The 12,098-nt window shown below is 41.0% G+C and overlaps 1 protein-coding gene across 2 annotated transcripts in view; it reads left to right on the forward strand.

Annotated features, from left to right (window-relative positions):
- APLF (aprataxin and PNKP like factor) overlaps positions 1-12,098 on the forward strand; it is a 93,241-nt gene that overhangs the window by 42,781 nt on the left and 38,362 nt on the right. The gene's annotated exons all lie outside the window — the stretch shown is intronic.

Here is a 12,098-nt window from a genome sequence, read left to right on the forward strand (position 1 = left end):
ATGAAAACAAAATGTATTCTAACTCACATATATGGACCATAAAAACTTACCTATAAATTTTATGTGAATTTTGAGCCCTAATATTCTCTGCTGTACTCTCTAAACATATTATTGACCTAAAGGAAATAGATTTCCAGATATTTCTCCAGCAAAGATGAGTTTATTTGGGATCAGCAGAGAATTGTATTTTGGAGTCTTCAGCCATGGGTGCAAGTTCCTGCATAGCAGAGGAAAAAGAATACTTTTATAGCTGATAGTAAACAGATTTCATGGTTTTTCATTGGCTGAGTCTTTGCCATGAAGGAAGAGGACTCTTTCGTCTTCCAGTTGTGCCCTGCTGTCATCTCAGGGCATGAGAACTGTACTTTCTGGTCTCCCAACTCTGTTTAACTTTTTACACTTCCTCATTTTGGTCAGGATTTTTCTCTGAAAGCATTGCTAATCAAGAGTCAGGTTTTCAGTGACTTTATGTCCTTTAGTGCCAGGAGGGACCTTTGCTGGGTGTGGCATCTCACACTGGAGAGAAAGTACACAGATGGAAACCTATTGAAGTCACATTCAAGTATCAAGGAGAGGTAGGAGGAAGAATTTTCAGGCACTTTTAATCTAAAGTTTGTATGTTATCAAAATCATAGAGATTGGAGGATATTGAAGTGTTCTGTCGTCATCAAAGGTTTGACAAACAAGCTGCCAACAGGCCTGGTCTGGATATCTTCAGAAAGCTGTCTCATCAGATGTCATCTGCTTCAATTCTGGGAAATCTTCTCTTTCAGGTCATCAGATAATGTGCAGATCTAGTCAGGGTTTGGTACATTTTTATATGTGTCATGTGAATCCAAGAGTCTCCTTGGGGTTTGGTGGCACAAAGGCTGGTTAACAGTACGTGATAGGGGCCTTTCCAGTGAGGTTGAAGAGAGTTCTTCTGGAGGTGCTTCTTTCCAGTAGACAAAATGTCCAGGTTGTCAGGTATATTTTAGGTCATCATCCCCCAAGAGTACACTGTGAACAGATTGCTCTACCAAAACACAGTTATTTTTAATAGTATTTAGGCTTTTGCTATATTGGAGTATCTCTCCTTTTACCAGTTGTGAGTCAAAAGAAGCAAGAGCATCCTGTGGCTATCTTAAGGTGCGAGAGCTTATGAGTTCTGAAAGGGGTGGATCTGAGATTCAGAATGACCAATGACAAGGCATTTTGGCCAAAATTTTTAGAGGGCCTTTACTAATTTTGTCAACTGAGTAGTAATAATACCATTAGTGCATTCAACTAAACAGGGATCACTTTCAGCACAGTGAAAGTGTTGAAAATTGGCCAAATAGCACAGACTTGTTGAAGTGAAAGTGAAGTCGCTCAGTCGTGTCCGACTCTTTGCGACCCCATGGACTGTAGTCCACCAGGCTCCTCCATCCATGGGATTCTCCAGGCAAGAACATTGGAGTGGGTTGCCATTTCCTTCTCTAGGGGATCTTCCTGACCCAGGGATCGAACCCGGGTCTCCCGCGTTGTAGGCAGACACTTTACCGTCTGAGGTAAAGTCCAGGGAAGTCCACTTGTAGTACCTGACCAATAAGATGTGTTCCTTGATGGCCATGAAATTTGAGAGGAATTCCCCTGATAGGGATAATCTTTTCTAAAAGGACTTTACAGAAGCAGTAGCATGTCTGCAAGGGATGCCTGTCTGTATGTGAAAACACACAGGCCATTACTAAAACATATTTGTATCCATGAGCCAGAGCAAGTTGTGAGACCTTGAATAGTTCATTGGGCTGTTTAAATTGTCTGGGAGCATTATAAACAAGCTTTCTTGGGTTGTATTTCAGACAAGTGGGACAAGTGAGGTAGATATTTTTGATGGCCTTGTTAATGTTTGCAGATCAACACTGATTGATGAATGCTATCATTTTTTTTTCAGTAGACCAGTGGTTTAATGCATGTACAGTGCTGAAGAATGGGGATTTTAGAGTGTCCAGGAGGACTGGGTTGTTAGTCTAAACCAGAGTTTCCTCTTTTATCAAACCAACAATTTTTCTATTTCCAATGTTGTTTTTCCTTTTCTGAAGCCAGCTGTTAGGCTTCTTTAGTCTGTTTTTTTAAGTTATCATTTGGGAAAATTTCTCTTTGGACCAACAGCTTGCTATTGGCCCCGTTGCTATAGGCCCCTTGCTATTGGCAACATTCCCTGCAGAAGTGTCATCAAAGTTATTTCCCTCAGTTTCCAGAGAGTCAAGTGTAGAATGTCCCAGAATAGAATGTCCCAGAATATTAGTAATACCTAAAGTGGCAGATAAAAATATTACATCCAGTAAACATAAGGGTCACTTAAAATTTTATTTCAGCAGGGAGTAAGGAAGTCACGTTGCTTCATAGTATTACAAAATCCTAAGCTACTGTATAGTGTGTAAATATTATGTTTGTGTATAATATTGTAAAAGTGTATACCATCAGTATAAATATTGGCAGCTTTGCCCTTGGCTTAAATACAAGCCCATATGAGAGTGTATAATTCCACCTATTTGGCCAAAGCTGCCTCAACAACATCAAAAGGAGTTGCAAAGCATACCTGGCATATTTACCATTGTTACCTTTTAAATAAGAATATCAGTGAACCTTGAGAAGTCAGTGTTACCAGGAGGTCTTTCCTGTAAATCATTATGAGTCAGGAGGTGGTCAGTCAATGTCTTCTTTGGTGGTCAGTTAGGGACTTCTTTGGTGACAGAGGGGAGAAGAGTAGCAGGTATAGCACAAAGGAGTTATGTGAGGAGAAGTTAATGAAAGGACTTACTTCTTAGGACGTAAGGCACCTGACTGAGAAGTACTAAGTGTGATGAGAATTCAGGAGGGCTTCTACTGCGTGATGTACAAAGTTGCTTAAGGGGATCCCATGATTTTCTTGGTGGCCATATCCAAAGGAGCAGTAGCTGTAATGGCTTTAAGGCAAGCAGGGTATCCCTATACCACAGAGTCCAGTTTCTGGCTGTAATGCAATGTGGGTTGATGGTGGACCCATGGTTTTGGGTGAGTACCCCAAGGGCATTTTCTTCCTTTTCATATATAAAAAGGAAAAAAAAAAAAGAGAATCTGATAATTGGGATTCTCAAAGGCAGGTGGGTTCATGAGACACAACTTTCAGGCTTTAAAGGCTGCGTTGTTTGGTTCTTTCTATAAGTTTGAGTCATGGTTGTTATTGTTTAATAAAGCATATACATAGGTTTGGCCATGAGAGAGAAATTTGAAATTCAGCTTTGGAAATAACCAACCAGCCCGAGAAGACTTAGCATATAGCATGTAGTCTTGGGTTTGCGGAAGCTTAGGATATCATGAAGTGTATCTGGATCTCCTTAAAGCTTTTGTGCTGATATCAGATGCCCTAAGTATCAAACCTGGGTTCGAGTAAACTGTAATTTTTCTTTGATGACCATATGTTCCTAAAAGCTTTGGCAAGTGGATACTGTCTTTTTGTGAGGAGGCTTGAGAAGGAGAGCAAAGAAGCAAATGAAACACATATTACAACAAAGTAGAACCTCTAGGGAACCTTACATAATCCAGATCAGCCTTTAGTATTTGTAAGAAATAAGGATTCTCAGCAAAACCCTGAGTCATTACTGTCCAGATGAATTGCTTTTCTTCCTAAGTGAGGGCAGAAGGATATTGGTCAGCCTCGTCAACTGGAATGGATGTTAGTAATTATGGGTATTAGGAACAACAGAGTGTCAAGGGATAACAGTGTTGTTTACTGCTTAGAGATCCTGGAGGAACCTCCACCCTCAGCCCCTAGGTTTTATTCACCTGGCTGGCGTAAGGATTAATGAGACCTTGAGCCTTGTAACGTTCTTTTATGGTCTTTATGCCTTTCAGGGCTTTCTTTTCTTATAGAATATTAATTAAGTCTGGTTAAGTGGTTTTTGAGGGATCTATTTGAATCTTGGGATGTGTGCTGTGAGTTTTGCCAGTATCAGCTGGAGATTTTACCCATAAGGGGAGTGGTAACTGATTCACTACAGACAAGTGATCAATATTTCTAGATCAGTATTAGCTCTAGTACTATCAGAGGCAAACCAAATAAAAGATGTCAAAGGATCATTTCATTCACCTGGTTTGTTACTTTGATAACTGTTGTCAAATTTTAGAATTATTTCCCCTTTTTGGGAAAAAAAAAATTCCAGCATGACACTTCTTTAAGAAGTCTCAGCCTAATAAATGAGTTGGGGGCCGAGGAACTAAGGAGAAAGGGGTATGCATCTCTCAAAGGGCCTAAGTGAAAGGAAATAGGTTCAGAGACAGGAACCTCTTGAGGCTCGTTAGAAATCCCACTAGTTGAGCTGTGTTCAGACTGCTTTATAGTAGTGGGGTTGAGCACTGAGAGTATGACTTCAGGGTCAGTTAGGACTAAAACAGACTTGTCCCCAATCTGGAGAAATGTTTCTCCAGGTTGACGGAGAGGGGAGACTGGGAAGAGCCCCTGTTGTTTCTCAGAGTACTGTCATTGAGAATTGGGCAGATGTTGGAAAGGCTAGTTAGAGGATTGAAGGCATCTGAAGTACTTGTAGCATCTCTTTTGAATGTCCTGGCTCTTCGCAATAATAGCAGAAACTAGGAGGGTTTTGGTTTTGTTTGGAGTCTTTAGTTGGTGGTTTGAAGATAGTAGTCTTCCTTTTGGGTGATCCATCTAGAGTTTGAGTGAGCTGGCTTGCCAGATGAGCTAAATATGGAGTGGACATAGTTCCCCATTCTATCCTGGTCCTTTTTACTAGAAAAGAAAGGACCCAGTTCAGTCCATTAATAAACATGGGGTTAATAGATACCCAGGTAGAATCAACATCTGAAAGAAGAGTAGAATTTTCCTTTAAAACAATCTGAAGTTGATTGTAATAGTCATGAATAGGATCATCAGATTTTTGTGTGCAGGCCTGAATTCTGTTCCAATCAACAGGCTTTGGGAAAGCCATAGAAATCACCTGATGAAATTGCCTCATTATTGCTGAAGTGGATCATATAATGGGCTTCCCAGGTGGCTCAGGAGTAAAGAATCCACCTGCCAATGCAGGAGCCACAGGAAACACAGGTTCGATCCCTGGGCCTGGAAGATCCCCTGGAGTAGGAGATGGCAACCCACTTCAGTATTCCTGGGGGAATAATCCCATGGATGGAGGAGCCTGGCCAGCTGTAGTCCATGAAGTCGCAAAGAGTTAGAAAAGACTAGGCATGCACACATGATCATATAATAAGTTAGTGGTCTGGTCACTGAGCTGTAATTCTAGAGACCTTTCAGGATTTTCCCAACTAAATGTTTTTATCCAGTGCTGGGCCCAGTCTTCACTGACAAGTATAAAATTAGATGATATAAGTCAGAAACAAGGTTGGTAAGTTTGAATAACTATATTAAATTCCTCTGCAAATCAATGAGGATCTTCTGTTACTTTGGGAAGGTCTTTGACTATGGCTCACAGTTCAGCTTTAGTCCAAGGAATATAAGAAACTAAGAGTTTAACATCTGGATTCTCAGAAGGCCTAATTTTAAAGGGACAGGTTCTGGCAGTTTCAGAGGAAGAGAGTAGGGAGAGTTTCAGAGAAAATGGGAAGTTTGGCAGGAAAATGAGTGTGGGGTCATTGAGGATAGAGAGGAGGTGTTGACAGTGTCGAAGGGAAGAGGAAGATTGTGCCAGAGGCATAGGGGCTAAGGAAGAGGCAAGATGGCACCAGATGTGGAATCTGAGAAAAAGAAGCTAAGGAAGAAGAGCCTGAAGCTTCAGAAACCATTCTATTTTTCTTTAATCATTTGCCTCAGTTAATCTTAAAATCTTATTTTGCAGAGAGGCAATTTTAAACTTCTGATAACATTGGGAAGCTTCAAAATACCAATCAAAATCGTCATTCCATTCAGTCCTAGAAACTTTTGAGTTACTGTAATCCATTTTGGCTTTAAGAGAATTAAATTTGGGGATTTCAAAAGTTTCCCACAATGGCCATTGATATTCTAAATTGCCTTTGGTCAGGTTAGTCCAGTTGGAAATGCACATGAAGAAGGACTAGTTTTTAAGCATAGAATCAGTTGAAGTATCTATTGTGGGGGGTGAGGTAGCCTCAAAATATTTAGGTAACTGGAATCTTACTTCTCAGAAGTTTTCTTCTATAATAAAATAATAATTTTCAAGCAGCTTAAATAATTTACAACTTAAACAGCTCAATTCAAACAGCTTACAACTCAAACAACTTGCAGGCCTAGTAACAGCCAGTTCTAAGAAATAACTTGGTCCTGGAAAAGCCAAGCTAAAGGCTTCTTAGCCAGCTTCAGTTGAAACAGTCTCATCTCAAAGTCAGACCAAAGTGCCAAATGAGTACCCTCATGCAGAATAAGGCCTTAACCTGGAAGATTAAAACTCAAAACAGATTCCAAACAAAGCCAAGAGAGCTTCAAATGCAAAGAGGGTATGGGCTCACATCCTGGAGAAACATGTACCTTCAAACTCCAGGATCTGTGAGAAAAATCAATGATCACAGTGGACTTGATTGTGGATGCTGCACCTGTTTGCTCATCAGCCCTGGAGCTGTTGAAGGTCTTCTCTGATCCCTGTACAGATCACCAAACTGTTGACCTGAAACAAATGGACTTCCAGATATTTCTCCAGCAAAGATGGGTTTATTTGGGATCAGCAATTTGAGGTCTTTAACCTTGGCAAAGAAATAGAGGAAAACAACAGAATGGGAAAGACTAGAGATCTCTTCAAGAAATTAGAGATACCAAGGGAGCATTTCATGCAAAGATGGGCTCGATAAAGGACAGAAATGGTATGGACCTAACAGAAACAGAAGATATTGAGAAGAGGTGGCAAGAATACACAGAAGAACTGTACAAAAAAGATCTTCACGACCAAGATAATCAGGATGGTGTGATCACTCACCTAGAGCCAGATATCCTGGAATGTGAAGTCAAGTGGGCCTTAGAAAGCATCACTATGAACAAAGCTAGTGGAGGTGATGGAATTCCAGTGGAGCTATTTCAAATCCTGAAAGATGATGCTGTGAAAGTGCTGCACTCAATATGCCAGCAAATTTGGAAAACTCCGCAGTGGCCACAGGACTGGAAAAGGTCAGTTTTCATTCCAGTCCCAAAGAATGGCAATGCCAAAGAATGCTCAAACTACCACACAGTTGTACTCATCTCACACGCTAGTAAAGTAAAGCTCAAACTTCTCCAAGCCAGGCTTCAGCAATATGTGAACCATGAACTTCCAGATGTTCAAGATGGTTTTGAAAAGGCAGAGGAACCAGAGATCAAATTGCCAACATCTGCTGGATCATCGAAAAAGCAAGAGAGTTCCAGAAAAACATCTATTTCTGCTTTATTGACTATGCCAAAACCTTTGACTGTGTGGATCGCATTAAACTGTGGAAAATTCCAAAAGAGATGGGCATACCAGACCACTTGACCTGCCTCTTGAGAAACCTATATGTAAGTCAGGAAGCGACAGTTAGAACTGGACATGGAACAACAGACTGGTTCCAAATAGGAAAAGGAGTACGTCAAGGCTGTATATTGTCACCCTGCTTATTTAACTTCTATGCAGAGTACATCATGAGAAACGCTGGGCTGGAAGAAGCACAAGCTGGAATCAAGATTTCCGGGAGAAACATCAATAACCTCAGATATGCAGATGACACCATCCTTATGGCAGAAAGTGAAGAGGAACTAAAAAGCCTCTTGATGAAAGTGAAAGTGGAGAGTGAAAAAGTTGGCTTAAAGCTCAACATTCAGAAAACAAAGATCATGGCATCTGGTCCCATCACTTCATGGGAAATAGATGGGGAAACAGTGGAAACAGTGTCAGACCTTATTTTTGGGGGCTCCAAAATCACTGCAGATGGTGACTGCAGCCATGAAATTAAAAGATGCTTACTCCTTGGAAGGAAAGTTATGACCAACCTAGATAGCATATTCAAAAGCAGAGACATTACTTTGCCAACAAAGGTTCATCTAGCCAAGGCTATGGTTTTTCATGTATGGATGTGAAAGTTGAACTGTGAAGAAAGCTGAGCGCCGAAGAATTGATGCTTTTGAACTGTGGTGTTGGAGAAGACTTTTGAGAGTGTCTTGGACTGCAAGGAGATCCAGCCAGTCCATTCTGAAGGAGATCAGCCCTGGGATTTCTTTGGAAGGAATGATGCTAAAGCTGAAACTCCAGTACTTTGGCCACCTCATGAGAAGAATTGACTAATTGGAAAAGACTCTGATGCTGGGAAGGATTGGGGGCAGGAGGAGAAGGGGACGACAGAGGATGAGATGGCTGGATGGCATAACCAACTCGATGGACATGAGTTTGAGGGAACTCCGAGAGATGGTGATGGACAGGGAGGCCTGGTGTGCTGCAGTTCATGGGGTTGCAAAGAGTCGAACATGACTGAGTGCCTGAACTGAACTGAACTGAACCTTGGCAAGCCTCTGCTGGAAGCTCCCTCAGTGTAAGAGAAGGAGAACTCTTACGAGAACTCTTAGAGAGAGGAAAAGGAGGTTGTCAGGACTATAGTCAACTAAGAGTCTGTGGCTCTTTTATTGGCTGAATCATTGCCAGGAAAAATGAGGAGTCTTCTTCTTGTTGGGCTTTGCTATCATTGCAGGGCATGAGAGCTCCATCTTCTATCTAATTGAGTTTTATTTTTATTGATTTTTTACAATAGCAATACAACTCCCTTTTTTTCCCTAAGAAGAGACATTTTTTTTCCAGAAGAAAATCTGTAGTAGGCATGTCTTACTGTAGTTAAACCATAAATACAGTATTATTTAAACCACATAAAGTTTGATAATCACAAGTGAAACTTTTAAGAAAGGTCAAGCCTTTTCTGCCAGCTGTAAAGGCTGTAATCAGGGCTGTTCAGAAAGAAAAATATTAAGTTATCAGGAATATCAGAAGATCTAGATGTTCAAGAAATCTTTGAAACATTACCAAAAATAGGTTGTTTATTCCTGAAAGCTGGTAGGGAGGTGATATTTTAAGAGTATCTTCATTTGTCTCCAGTACACTAGATTCTTGCCTTGACTGACCAAAATAACAGGAGAGGTAAGGAATATAACTCTTATTTACATAGCTCTCTCTTAATTAAGACTGTATCCCCAGAGCTCCTTAGTGTTGGTTTACTACATCAAGGAATCTTATATCCTTTGCTTCTGATTGGCTATTTGGATTGTACCATTTATAGCATGTCTCTGATCAGTCCCACAGAAACATCTATTCATTCATTCATTTAATAAGCATTCATTAAACAAATAGTAGTAATACATGTTAACAACAATGGCTGAAAAATTACCCAAAACCATTTATTGAGCTCAAAGACCATTCTAATAATCATTACACTAAGCAGTCTTTCTGTTATATGTAAGGCAGTATGCTGGAATGTGGGGTTAAATGCATAAAGATGAAGAAGACATAGTTGATAAGGAGCAAATAGTCTCGTGGGGCACATGATTCAAATCCTAAAATAAAGTGACAACACATTCATTTTTATGGCAGTCTTGAGGAGGACTCCATAAACCAGCTTCTAGGGAGGGGTTCCTGAAAGAAGTGACCCTGGGCCAATCCTAAGGGCAGTGGGCATGAACCAGGTGTAGGAATCCATCCCAGGTCGATGAGGCAACAGGCGTAAGAGCAGAGAGGATACAAAGACTATGCTGCGGACAATTGTTCTTAGCATTCTTGGTGCAGAGCTGGGCGGCAGGGCAAGATGAGGATGAAGCCGGTAGTGTGAAGGAGGACCTTGAAATGTTTTCAGCCAGAGATAATCTTATCCGCTCTTCAAAGGAGAAATTGGAAGAGAATAAGATTAAAAACGGGGATAAGGTCATTGACGATGTTATGAAGAGGATCTGACTGAGGCACTAATATTAAGGATGATAGGGATGAATTAGAGGAATATTTAAGAAACACACTGCAGCACTTGTTGTTTAGATCTGGGGGAAGTAAAGAAGGAATGAAAGATAGTCATCCAAGAAATTTATCCACATCTTCTGGCTAAAACAAGTGGGTTAGATTATTTTGGCCAAAACTATGGTACAGAATACAGAGGGTAGATTTTGAATTTGACATTTTGAGTGTGAGGTGTATAGAATATTGAGGAAGAACTGTCTAGCTGTTGTTATTGTTCAGTCGCTAATGTCACTGTTTCCACTCTTTCCCCACCTATTTGCCATGAAGTAATGGGACTCGTTCAGTTCAGTTCAGTCACTCAGTCGTGTCCAGCTCTTGGCAATCCCATGGACTGCAGCACACCAGGCCTCCCTGTCTATCACCAACTCCCGGGGTTTACTCAAACTCAATGTCCATTGAGTGGGTGATGCCATTCAACCATCTCATCTTCTGTCGTCCCCTTCTCCTCCCACTTTCAGTCTTTCCCAGCATCAGGGTCTTTTCCAATGATTCAGTTCTTTATATTACATGGCCTAAGTATTGGAGTTTCAGCTTCAGCATCAGTCCTTCCAATGAGTATTCAGGACTGATTTCCTTTAAGATGGACTGGTTGGATCTCCTTGCAGTCTAAAGGACTCTCAAGAGTCTCCTCCAACACCACAGTTCAAAAGCATCAATTCTTTGGCACTCAGCTTTCTTTATAGTCCAATTCTCACATCCATACATGACTACTGGAAAAACCATAGCTTTGACTAGATGGACCTTTGTTGGCAGAGTAATATCTCTGCTTTCTAATATGCTGTCTATGTTTTTCATGATTTTTCTTCCAAGGAGCAAGCATCTTTTAATTTCATGGCTGCAGTCATGAAATCATCTGCAGTGATTTTGGAGCCCCCAGAAATAAAGTCAGCCACTGTTTCCACTGTTTCCCCATCTATTTCCCGTGAAGTGATGGGACCAGATGCCATGATCTTAGTTTTCTGAATGTTGAGTTTTAGCCAACTTTTTCCACTCTCCTCTTTCACTTTCATCAAGAAGCTCTTTAGTTCTTCTTCGCTTTCTGCCATAAGTTGTGGTGTCATCTGCATATCTGAGGTTATTGATATTTCTCCCGGGAATCTTGATTCCAGCTTATGCTTCATCCAGCCCAGTGTTTTTAATGATGTACTCTGCATATAAGTTAAATAAGCAGGGTGACAATATATAGCCTTGACGTACTCCTTTTCCTATTTGGAACCAGTCTGTTGTTCCATGTCCAGTTCTAACTGTTGCTTCTTGACCTGCGTACAGACTTCTCAGGAGGCAAGTCAGGTGGACTGGTATTCCCATCTCTTTCAGAATTTTCCACAGTTTATTGTGATCCACACAGTCAAAGGCCTTGGCGTAGTCAGTAAAGCAGCAGTATATAAAAGCAAGGAACTCTCTTGGTTTTTCAATGATCCAGTGGATGTTGGCAATTGGATCTCTGGTTCCTCTGCCTTTTCTAAATCCAGCTTGAACATCTGGTAGTTCACAGTTCATGTATGCCATGAATGAGTTTGAAGTTCAAGAGTGAAGTTAAGGCTGGAGTTTAGAATTTTTTAGTCCTTAACCTGTGGGAACTAATGGATTCATACAGCACTTTTAAGACAATTCATTAGCACAAACATTCTTTCCAAGGGCAGCTTGGAGACAACAGCAAATTGCTTCATTGACCTTGTTTCAGGAAGTGAAGTGAAGTCGCTCAGTCGTGCCCAACTCTTTGCGACCCCATGGATAGTAGCCTGCACCAAGCTCCTCCATCCATGGGATTTTCAAGGCAAGAAGTACTGGAGTAGGTTGCCATTTCCTTCTCCAGGGAATCTTTGTTTCGGGGGAAGTTCTTTGTTCTCTCCTTTGAAGTATATTAGAACTTCAGATGGGGAATTCTCTGGTGGTCTAGACACAGTGGTTAAGACTCAGTGCTTTCACTGCTGTGGGCCCATGTTTAATCCCTAGTCTAGGAGCTAATATCTCACAAGCTAGAAAAAGAAAAAGAAACCTTCAGAGAGTTGAGGGATAAGGGAGGACTTATTGGGGGAACTTAACAGTCTACTTTAATAGCCTTGTTGTTAAGTGTGTTGTTCAGTCACTAAGTCGTGTCTGACTCTTTTGTGACCCCTTGTACTGTAGCCCATCAGGCTCCTCTGTCCATGGATTTCCCAGGCAAGATTACTGGAATGA

Source organism: Bos indicus x Bos taurus, chromosome 11 (assembly GCF_003369695.1).
Source record: "Bos indicus x Bos taurus breed Angus x Brahman F1 hybrid chromosome 11, Bos_hybrid_MaternalHap_v2.0, whole genome shotgun sequence".
Lineage (NCBI taxonomy): Eukaryota > Metazoa > Chordata > Mammalia > Artiodactyla > Bovidae > Bos > Bos indicus x Bos taurus.